This window comes from Camellia sinensis, unplaced genomic scaffold, assembly GCF_055761805.1.
Source record: "Camellia sinensis isolate YWXY unplaced genomic scaffold, ASM5576180v1 Unanchor4, whole genome shotgun sequence".
Lineage (NCBI taxonomy): Eukaryota > Viridiplantae > Streptophyta > Magnoliopsida > Ericales > Theaceae > Camellia > Camellia sinensis.
Genome location: NW_028129277.1, coordinates 20,136,989 through 20,147,500, shown reverse-complemented (window position 1 = coordinate 20,147,500; position 10,512 = coordinate 20,136,989).

Here is a 10,512-nt window from a genome sequence, read left to right as displayed (position 1 = left end):
GTCGCCCAACATGCCATGCCACGGCCTCGGCTAGCATGCCATGCCACGGCCTCGGCCCGCATGTCTTGCCAAGGCGTTGCCCAACATGCCATGCCACGGCCTCGGCCCGCATGCCTTGCCACGGCGTTGCCCAGCATGCCATGCCACCGCGTTGCCCGGCATGCCATGCCTTAGCCTTGGCCAGCATGGCATGCCACGGCCTCGGCCATCATGCCATGCCACGGCCTCGGCCCGCATGCCTTGCCACGGCGTTGCCCAACATGCCATGCCACGGCCTCGGCCCGCATGCCATGCCATGCCATGCCTTGGCCTTGGCCAGCATGACATGCCACGGCCTCGGCCCGCATGCCTTGCTACGGCGTCGCCCAACAAGCCATGCCACGGCCTCGGCCCGCATGACATGCCACGGCCTCGGACCGCATGCCTTGCTACGGCGTCGCCCAACATGCCATGCCACGGCCTCGGCCCGCATGCCATGCCACGGCCTCGGCCCGCATGACATGCCACGGCCTCGGCCATCATGCCATGCCACGGCCTCGGCCCGCATGCCTTGCCACGGCGTTGCCCAAGATGCCATGCCACGGCCTCGGCCCGCATGCCTTGCTACGGCGTCGCCCAACATGCCATGCCACGGCCTCGGCCCGCATGCCGTGCCACGGCCTCGGCCCGCATGCCATGCCATGCCACGGCCCGCATGTCTTGCCACGGCGTTGCCAAACATGCCATGCCACGGCCTCGGCCCGCATGCCTTGCGACGGCGTCGCCCAACATGCCATGCCACGGCCACGGCCCGCATGCCATGCCACGGCCTCGGCCCGCATGCCATGCCACGGCCTCGGCCCGCATGCCTTGCTGCGGCGTTGCCCAACATGCCATGCCACGGCCTCGGCCCGCATGCCTTGCCACCGCGTTGCCCAGCATGCCATGCCACCGCGTTGCCCGGCGTGCCATGCCTTAGCCTTGGCCAACATGTCGAGCCACGGCCTCGGCCCGCATGCCATGCCATGCCACAGCCCGCATGTCTTGCCACGGCGTTGCCAAACATGCCATGCCACGGCCTCGGCCCGCATGACGTGCCACGGCCTCGGCCCGCATGCCATGCCACGGCCTCGGCCCGCATGACATGCCACGGCCTCGGCCCGCATGCCTTGCCACGACGCCGCCCAACTTGCCATGCCACGGTCTCGGCCCGCATGCCATGCCACGGCCTCGGCCCGCATGACATGCCACGGCCTCGGCCCGCATGCCTTGCTACGGCGTCGCCCAACATGCCATGCCACGGCCTCGGCCCGCATGCCATGCCACGGCCTCGGCCCGCATGACATGCCACGGCCTCGGACCGCATGCCTTGCTACGGCGTCGCCCAACATGCCATGCCACGGCCTCGGCCCGCATGCCACGGCACGGCCTCGGCCCGCATGCCTTGCTACGGCGTCGCCCAACATGCCATGCCACGGCCTCGGCCCGCATGCCATGCCACGGCCTCGGCCCGCATGACATGCCACGGCCTCGGACCGCATGCCTTGCTACGGCGTCGCCCAACATGCCATGCCACGGCCTCGGCCCGCATGCCACGGCACGGCCTCGGCCCGCATGCCTTGCTACGGCGTCGCCCAACATGCCATGCCACGGCCTCGGCCCGCATGCCATGCCACGGCCTCGGCCCGCATGACATGCCACGGCCTCGGACCGCATGCCTTGCTACGGCGTCGCCCAACATGCCATGCCACGGCCTCGGCCCGCATGCCATGCCACGGCCTCGGCCCGCATGCCATGCCACGGCCTCGGCCCGCATGCCTTGCTGCGGCGTTGCCCAACATGCCATGCCACGGCCTCGGCCCGCATGCCTTGCCACCGCGTTGCCCAGCATGCCATGCCACCGCGTTGCCCGGCGTGCCATGCCTTAGCCTTGGCCAACATGTCGAGCCACGGCCTCGGCCCGCATGCCATGCCATGCCACGGCCCGCATGTCTTGCCACGGCGTGGCCAAACATGCCATGCCACGGCCTCGGCCCGCATGACGTGCCACGGCCTCGGCCCGCATGACATGCCACGGCCTCGGCCCGCATGCCTTGCTACGGCGTCGCCCAACATGCCTTGCCACGGCCTCGGCCCGCATGCCATGCCACGGCCTCGGCCCGCATGACATGCCACGGCCTCGGCCAGCATGCCTTGCCACGACGCCGCCCAACTTGCCATGCCACGGCCTCGGCCCGCATGCCATGCCACGGCCTCGGCCCGCATGACATGCCACGGCCTCGGCCCGCATGCCTTGCTACGGCGTCGCCCAACATGCCATGCCACGGCCTCGGCCCGCATGCCACGCCACGGCCTCGGCCCGCATGACATGCCACGGCCTCGGACCGCATGCCTTGCTACGGCGTCGCCCAACATGCCATGCCACGGCCTCGGCCCGCATGCCACGGCACGGCCTCGGCCCGCATGCCTTGCTACGGCGTCGCCCAACATGCCATGCCACGGCCTCGGCCCGCATGCCATGCCACGGCCTCGGCCCGCATGCCATGCCACGGCCTCGGCCCGCATGACATGCCACGGCCTCGGACCGCATGCCTTGCTACGGCGTCGCCCAACATGCCATGCCACGGCCTCGGCCCGCACGCCACGGCACGGCCTCGGGCCGCATGCCTTGCTACAGCGTCGCCCAACATGCCATGCCACGGCCTCGGCCCGCATGCCATGCCACGGCCTCGGCCGAATGACATGCCACGGCCTCGGACCGCATGCCTTGCTACGGCGTCGCCCAACAAGCCATGCCACGACCTCGGCCCGCATGCCATGCCACGGCCTCGGCCCGCATGACATGCCACGGCCTCGGCCCGCATGCCTTGCTACGGCGTCGCCCAACATGCCTTGCCACGGCCTCGGCCCGCATGCCATGCCACGGCCTCGGCCCGCATGCCATGCCACGGCCTCGGCCCGCATGACATGCCACGGCCTCGGACCGCATGCCTTGCTACGGCGTCGCCCAACATGCCATGCCACGGCCTCGGCCCGCACGCCACGGCACGGCCTCGGGCCGCATGCCTTGCTACGGCGTCGCCCAACATGCCATGCCACGGCCTCGGCCCGCATGCCATGCCACGGCCTCGGCCGAATGACATGCCACGGCCTCGGACCGCATGCCTTGCTACGGCGTCGCCCAACATGCCATGCCACGGCCTCGGCCCGCATGCCATGCCACGGCCTCGGCCCGCATGACATGCCACGGCCTCGGCCCGCATGCCTTGCTACGGCGTCGCCCAACATGCCTTGCCACGGCCTCGGCCCGCATGCCTTGCCACGACGTCGCCCAACTTGCCATGCCACGGCCTCGGGCCGCATGCCATGCCACGGCCTCGGCGCGCATGACATGCCACGGCCTCGGCCCGCATGCCATGCTACGGCGTCGCCCAACATGCCATGCCACGGCCTCGGCCCGCATGCCATGCCACGGCCTCGGCCCGCATGCCATGCCACGGCCTCGGCCCGCATGACATGCCACGGCCTCGGACCGCATGCCTTGCTACGGCGTCGCCCAACATGCCATGCCACGGCCTCGGCCCGCATGCCATGCCACGGCCTCGGCCCGCATGCCACGGCACGGCCTCGGCCCGCATGCCTTGCTACGGCGTCGCCCAACATGCCATGCCACGGCCTCGGCCCGCATGCCATGCCACGGCCTCGGCCCGCATGACATGCCACGGCCTCGGACCGCATGCCTTGCTACGGCGTCGCCCAACATGCCATGCCACAGCCTCGGCCCGCATGCCGTGCCACGGCCTCGGCCTCGGCCCGCATGCCTTGCTACGACGTTGGCCAACATGCCATGCCACGGCCCCGGCCCGCATGCCATGCCACCGCGTTGCCCGGCGTGCCATGCCTTAGCCTTGGCCAACATGTCATGCCACGGCCTCGGCCCGCATGCCATGCCATGCCACGGCCCTCATGTCTTGCCACGGCGTTGCCAAACATGCCATGCCACGGCCTCGGCCCGCATGCCTTGCTACGGCGTCGCCCAACATGCCATGACATGCCACGGCCTCGGCCCGCATGCCTTGCTACGGCGTCGCCCAACATGCCATGCCACGGCCTCGGCCCGCATGCCATGCCACGGCCTCGGCCCGCATGCCTTGCGACGGCGTCGCCCAACATGCCATGCCACGGCCTCTGCCCGCATGCCATGCCACGGCCTCGGCCCGCGTGACATGCCACGGCCTCGGCCCGCATGCCTTGCCACGACGTCGCCCAACTTGCCATGCCACGGCCTCGGCCCGCATGCCATGCCACGGCCTCGGCTCGCATGACATGCCACGGCCTCGGCCCGCATGCCTTGCTACGGCGTCGCCCAACATGCCATGCCACGGCCTCGGCCCGCATGCCATGCCATGGCCTCGGCCCGCATGACATGCCACGGCCTCGGACCGCATGCCTTGCTACGGCGTCGCCCAACATGCCATGCCACGGCCTCGGCCCGCATGCCATGCCATGGCCTCGGCCCGCATGACATGCCACGGCCTCGGCCCGCATGCGTTGCTACGGCGTCGCCCAACATGCCATGCCACCGCGTTGCCCGGCGTGCCATGCCTTAGCCTTGGCCAACATGTCGTGCCACGGCCTCGGCCCGCATGCCATGCCATGCCACGGCCCGCATGTCTTGCCACGGCGTTGCCAAACATGCCATGCCACGGCCTCGGCCCGCATGCCTTGCCACGGCCTCGGCCAACATGCCATGCCACGGCCTCGGCCCGCATGCCATGCCACGGCCTCGGCCCGCATGACATGCCACGGCCTCGGCCCGCATGCCTTGCTACGGCGTCGCCCAACATGCCATGCCACGGCCTCGGCCCGCATGCCATGCCACGGCCTCGGCCCGCATGCCCTTCTACGGCGTTGCCCAACATGCCATGCCACGGCCTCGGCCCGCATGCCTTGCCACCGCGTTGCCCAGCATGCCATGCCACCGCGTTGCCCGGCGTGCCATGCCTTAGCCTTGGCCAACATGTCGTGCCACGGCCTCGGCCCGCATGCCATGCCACGGACGGCCTCGGCCCGCATGCCATGCCACGGCCTCGGCCCGCATGTCTTGCCACGGCGTTGCCCAACATGCCATGCCACGGCCTCGGCCCCCATGCCTTGCCACCGCGCTGCCCAGCATGCCAATGCACCGCGTTGCCCGGCGTGCCATGCCTTAGCCTTGGCCAACATGCCACGCCACGGCCTCGGCCCGCATGGCTTGCCAGGGCGTTGCCCAACATGCCATGCCACGGCCTCGGCCCGCATGTCTTGCCACGGCGTTGCCCAACATGCCATGCCATGCCACGCCACGGCCTCGGCCCGCATGCCATGCCACGGCCTCGGCCCGCATGCCATGCCATGCCATGCCACGGCCTCGGCCCGCATGCCATGCCACGGCCTCGGCCAGCATGCCATGCCAAGGCCTCGGCCCGCATGCCTTGCCACGGCGTTGCCCAGCATGCCATGCCACCGCGTTGCCCAGCGGGCCGTGCCGCGGCCTCGGCCTGCATGCCTTGCGACTGCCTTGGCCAGCGTGCCATGCCTTAGCCTTGGCCTACATGCCATGCCACTGCCTTGGCCAGCATGTCGTGCCACCGCCACGGCCAGCATGCCATGCCGGTCCGTTGCCCAGCATGCCACGGCCGTGGCGGCATGGCAAGCCACGGCCTCGGCCAGCATGCCATGCCACGGCCTCGGCCAGCATGCCATGGCACTGTCTTGGTCAGCATGCCATGCCATGGCACCGCCTTGTCCAGCACGCCGTGCCGCAGCGTTGGCCAGCATGCCTTGGCCGGCATGCCATGCCAATGCCTTGGGCCAACATGGCGTGCCACGGGCTGGGCATGCCACGGGCTGGGCGAGCATGCCACGCCACGGCCTTGGCTAGCAGCAAGGCATGCCACGGCCTCGGCGAGCATGCCATGCCATGCCAAGGCCAAGGCCAAAGCCAAGGCCAAGGCAGTGGGCAAGGCCAAGTCCCTGTGCAAGGCATGGCCAAGGCCAAGGCAAAGGCCATGGCCGCGGGCAAAGGCCAAGGCCAAGGCCAAGGCCATGGCGTGCCACCGCCTCGATCGATCTTTTTGAACATGATTCTTTTATAATCTTACCCAAACCGTGCAACACAATTAAAAATGCACTACAATCAATTTTAAATGTCATTCCCTATTTTTTTGCAATTTTTCTAGAGCTTTTCGAATTTTTAAAGCCCTTATTTGGCATAAAAAAATCAAAATAAAATAAAAAAAATGAAAAAAATAATTTAATAATTTCTATAATTACTAGTGAATCATCCTTTAATTATGGGAATTTTTCCATAATTTTTTGACTATTTTTATTAATTTTTATTATTTTTTAAGTATTAATATCGAAATAAATTAAAATAAAATATTTTCTGTAAAAAAATATTTTTTTTAATTTTTTTTATGGTGTATTAAATTATTTCCTACAACTTTCATGTTGAAAGTTTTGGCAAAAAACGATTACTTTTTAAAAAAACCCCATTATGACTCCTCGAACATGCTTGATGTTTCCTCCTGCCAGATTGAAAAGGGCTTAACAGGCTATTATAAGGGGGGGGCACCTCCCTTGCCCAGGGCAAGGCAGTGGCAGGTACGCCCCATGTTGGGCGCGGCCTGGGCTGCGGCCTTGGGTTACATGCACTGCGGCTCGACCGCGGCCTGGGCTGCGGCCTGGGGCGGCTCGGCCGCGGCCTTGGGCGGCCTGGACCGCGGCCTTGGGCGGCCTTGCGCGGCCTGGGCGCGGCCTTGGGCGGCCTGGGCGCGGCCTTGCGCGGCCTGGGCGCGGCCTTGCGCGGCCTGGGCGCGGCCTTGGGCGGCCTGGGCGCGGCCTTGGGCGGCCTGGGCGCGGCCTTGGGCAGCATGGCGTGGCATGCGCGCGGGCGTGGGCGGCCTGGCATGCGCGCGGCATGGGCAGCACGGCATGGCATGCGCACGGCCTGGGCGGCCTGGCATGCAGCCGGCCTGGCATGCCCGCGGCGTGGGCAGCACGGCATGGCATGCGCACGGCCTGGTCGGCCTGGCATGCAGCCGGCCTGGCATGCCCGCGGCGTGGGCAGCACGGCATGGCATGCGCACGGCCTGGGCGGCCTGGCATGCAGCCGGCCTGGGCAGCACGGCATGGCATGCGCACGGCCTGGGCGGCCTGGCATGCCCGCGGCGTGGGCAGCGTGGCCTGTGCGAATACCGCGCGCGTGGTCTTTTGACCACGGTGCGCGTGTTGCGCGCATGGTCGCGCACGCCTTTGCACGCCTTCGCACGCAACGCACGTCTAGTGATAAGAACCGCAGCCAAGGCAGCCCAGCCCCAAGGCCAAGGCCAGCAGCATGGCATGCCACGGCGAAGGCAGCCCAGCCAAAGCCAGCAGCATGCCATGCCAAGGCCAGCAGCATGCCATGCCACGGCCAAGGCAGGCCAGCCAAAGCCAGCAGCATGCCATGCCAAGGCCAAGGCCAGCAGCATGCCATGCCACGGCCAAGGCAGCCCAGCCAAAGCCAGCAGCATGCCATGCCAAGGCCTAGGCCAGCAGCATGCCATGCCACGGCCAAGGCAGGCCAGCCAAAGCCAGCAGCATGCCATGCCAAGGCCAAGGCCAGCAGCATGCCATGCCACGGCCAAGGCAGCCCAACCAAAGCCAGCAGCATGCCATGCCAAGGCCTAGGCCAGCAGCATGCCATGCCACGGCCAAGGCAGGCCAGCCAAAGCCAGCAGCATGCCATGCCAAGGCCAAGGCCAGCAGCATGCCATGCCACGGCCAAGGCAGCCCAGCCAAAGCCAGCAGCATGCCATGCCAAGGCCTAGGCCAGCAGCATGCCATGCCACGGCCAAGGCAGGCAAGCCAAAGCCAGCAGCATGCCATGCCAAGGCCAAGGCCAGCAGCATGCCATGCCACGGCCAAGGCAGCCCAGCCAAAGCCAGCAGCATGCCATGCCAAGGCCAAGGCCAGCAGCATGCCATGCCACGGCCAAGGCAGCCCAACCAAAGCCAGCAGCATGCCATGCCAAGGCCTAGGCCAGCAGCCTGCCATGCCACGGCCAAGGCAGGCCAGCCAAAGCCAGCAGCATGCCATGCCAAGGCCAAGGCCAGCAGCATGCCATGCCACGGCCAAGGCAGCCCAGCCAAAGCCAGCAGCATGCCATGCCAAGGCCTAGGCCAGCAGCATGCCATGCCACGGCCAAGGCAGGCAAGCCAAAGCCAGCAGCATGCCATGCCAAGGCCAAGGCCAGCAGCATGGCATGCCACGGCGAAGGCAGCCCAGCCAAAGCCAGCAGCATGCCATGCCAAGGCCAGCAGCATGCCATGCCACGGCCAAGGCAGGCCAGCCAAAGCCAGCAGCATGCCATGCCAAGGCCAAGGCCAGCAGCATGCCATGCCACGGCCAAGGCAGCCCAGCCAAAGCCAGCAGCATGCCATGCCAAGGCCTAGGCCAGCAGCATGCCATGCCACGGCCAAGGCAGGCCAGCCAAAGCCAGCAGCATGCCATGCCAAGGCCAAGGCCAGCAGCATGCCATGCCACGGCCAAGGCAGCCCAACCAAAGCCAGCAGCATGCCATGCCAAGGCCTAGGCCAGCAGCATGCCATGCCACGGCCAAGGCAGGCCAGCCAAAGCCAGCAGCATGCCATGCCAAGGCCAAGGCCAGCAGCATGCCATGCCACGGCCAAGGCAGCCCAGCCAAAGCCAGCAGCATGCCATGCCAAGGCCTAGGCCAGCAGCATGCCATGCCACGGCCAAGGCAGGCAAGCCAAAGCCAGCAGCATGCCATGCCAAGGCCAAGGCCAGCAGCATGCCATGCCACGGCCAAGGCAGCCCAGCCAAAGCCAGCAGCATGCCATGCCAAGGCCAAGGCCAGCAGCATGCCATGCCACGGCCAAGGCAGCCCAACCAAAGCCAGCAGCATGCCATGCCAAGGCCTAGGCCAGCAGCATGCCATGCCACGGCCAAGGCAGGCCAGCCAAAGCCAGCAGCATGCCATGCCAAGGCCAAGGCCAGCAGCATGCCATGCCACGGCCAAGGCAGCCCAGCCAAAGCCAGCAGCATGCCATGCCAAGGCCTAGGCCAGCAGCATGCCATGCCACGGCCAAGGCAGGCAAGCCAAAGCCAGCAGCATGCCATGCCAAGGCCAAGGCCAGCAGCATGCCATGCCACGGCCAAGGCAGCCCAGCCAAAGCCAGCAGCATGCCATGCCAAGGCCAAGGCCAGCAGCATGCCATGCCACGGCCAAGGCAGCCCAGCCAAAGCCAGCAGCATGCCATGCCAAGGCCTAGGCCAGCAGCATGCCATGCCACGGCCAAGGCAGGCCAGCCAAAGCCAGCAGCATGCCATGCCAAGGCCAAGGCCAGCAGCATGCCATGCCACGGCCAAGGCAGCCCAACCAAAGCCAGCAGCATGCCATGCCAAGGCCTAGGCCAGCAGCATGCCATGCCACGGCCAAGGCAGGCCAGCCAAAGCCAGCAGCAAGCCATGCCAAGGCCTTGGCCACCAGCATGCCATGCCACGGCCAAGGCAGCCCAGCCAAAGCCAGCAGCATGCCATGCCAAGGCCTAGGCCAGCAGCATGCCATGCCACGGCCAAGGCAGGCCAGCCAAAGCCAGCAGCATGCCATGCCAAGGCCAAGGCCAGCAGCATGCCATGCCACGGCCAAGGCAGCCCAACCAAAGCCAGCAGCATGCCATGCCAAGGCCTAGGCCAGCAGCATGCCATGCCACGGCCAAGGCAGGCCAGCCAAAGCCAGCAGCATGCCATGCCAAGGCCAAGGCCAGCAGCATGCCATGCCACGGCCAAGGCAGCCCAGCCAAAGCCAGCAGCATGCCATGCCAAGGCCTAGGCCAGCAGCATGCCATGCCACGGCCAAGGCAGGCAAGCCAAAGCCAGCAGCATGCCATGCCAAGGCCAAGGCCAGCAGCATGCCATGCCACGGCCAAGGCAGCCCAGCCAAAGCCAGCAGCATGCCATGCCAAGGCCAAGGCCAGCAGCATGCGATGCCACGGCCAAGGCAGCCCAGCCAAAGCCAGCAGCATGCCATGCCAAGGCCTAGGCCAGCAGCATGCCATGCCACGGCCAAGGCAGGCCAGCCAAAGCCAGCAGCAAGCCATGCCAAGGCCTAGGCCACCAGCATGCCATGCCACGGCCAAGGCAGCCCAGCCAAAGCCAGCAGCATGCCATGCCAAGGCCTAGGCCAGCAGCATGCCATGCCACGGCCAAGGCAGGCCAGCCAAAGCCAGCAGCATGCCATGCCAAGGCCAAGGCCAGCAGCATGCCATGCCACGGCCAAGGCAGCCCAACCAAAGCCAGCAGCATGCCATGCCAAGGCCTAGGCCAGCAGCATGCCATGCCACGGCCAAGGCAGGCCAGCCAAAGCCAGCAGCATGCCATGCCAAGGCCAAGGCCAGCAGCATGCCATGCCACGGCCAAGGCAGCCCAGCCAAAGCCAGCAGCATGCCATGCCAAGGCCTAGGCCAGCAGCATGCCATGCCACGGCCA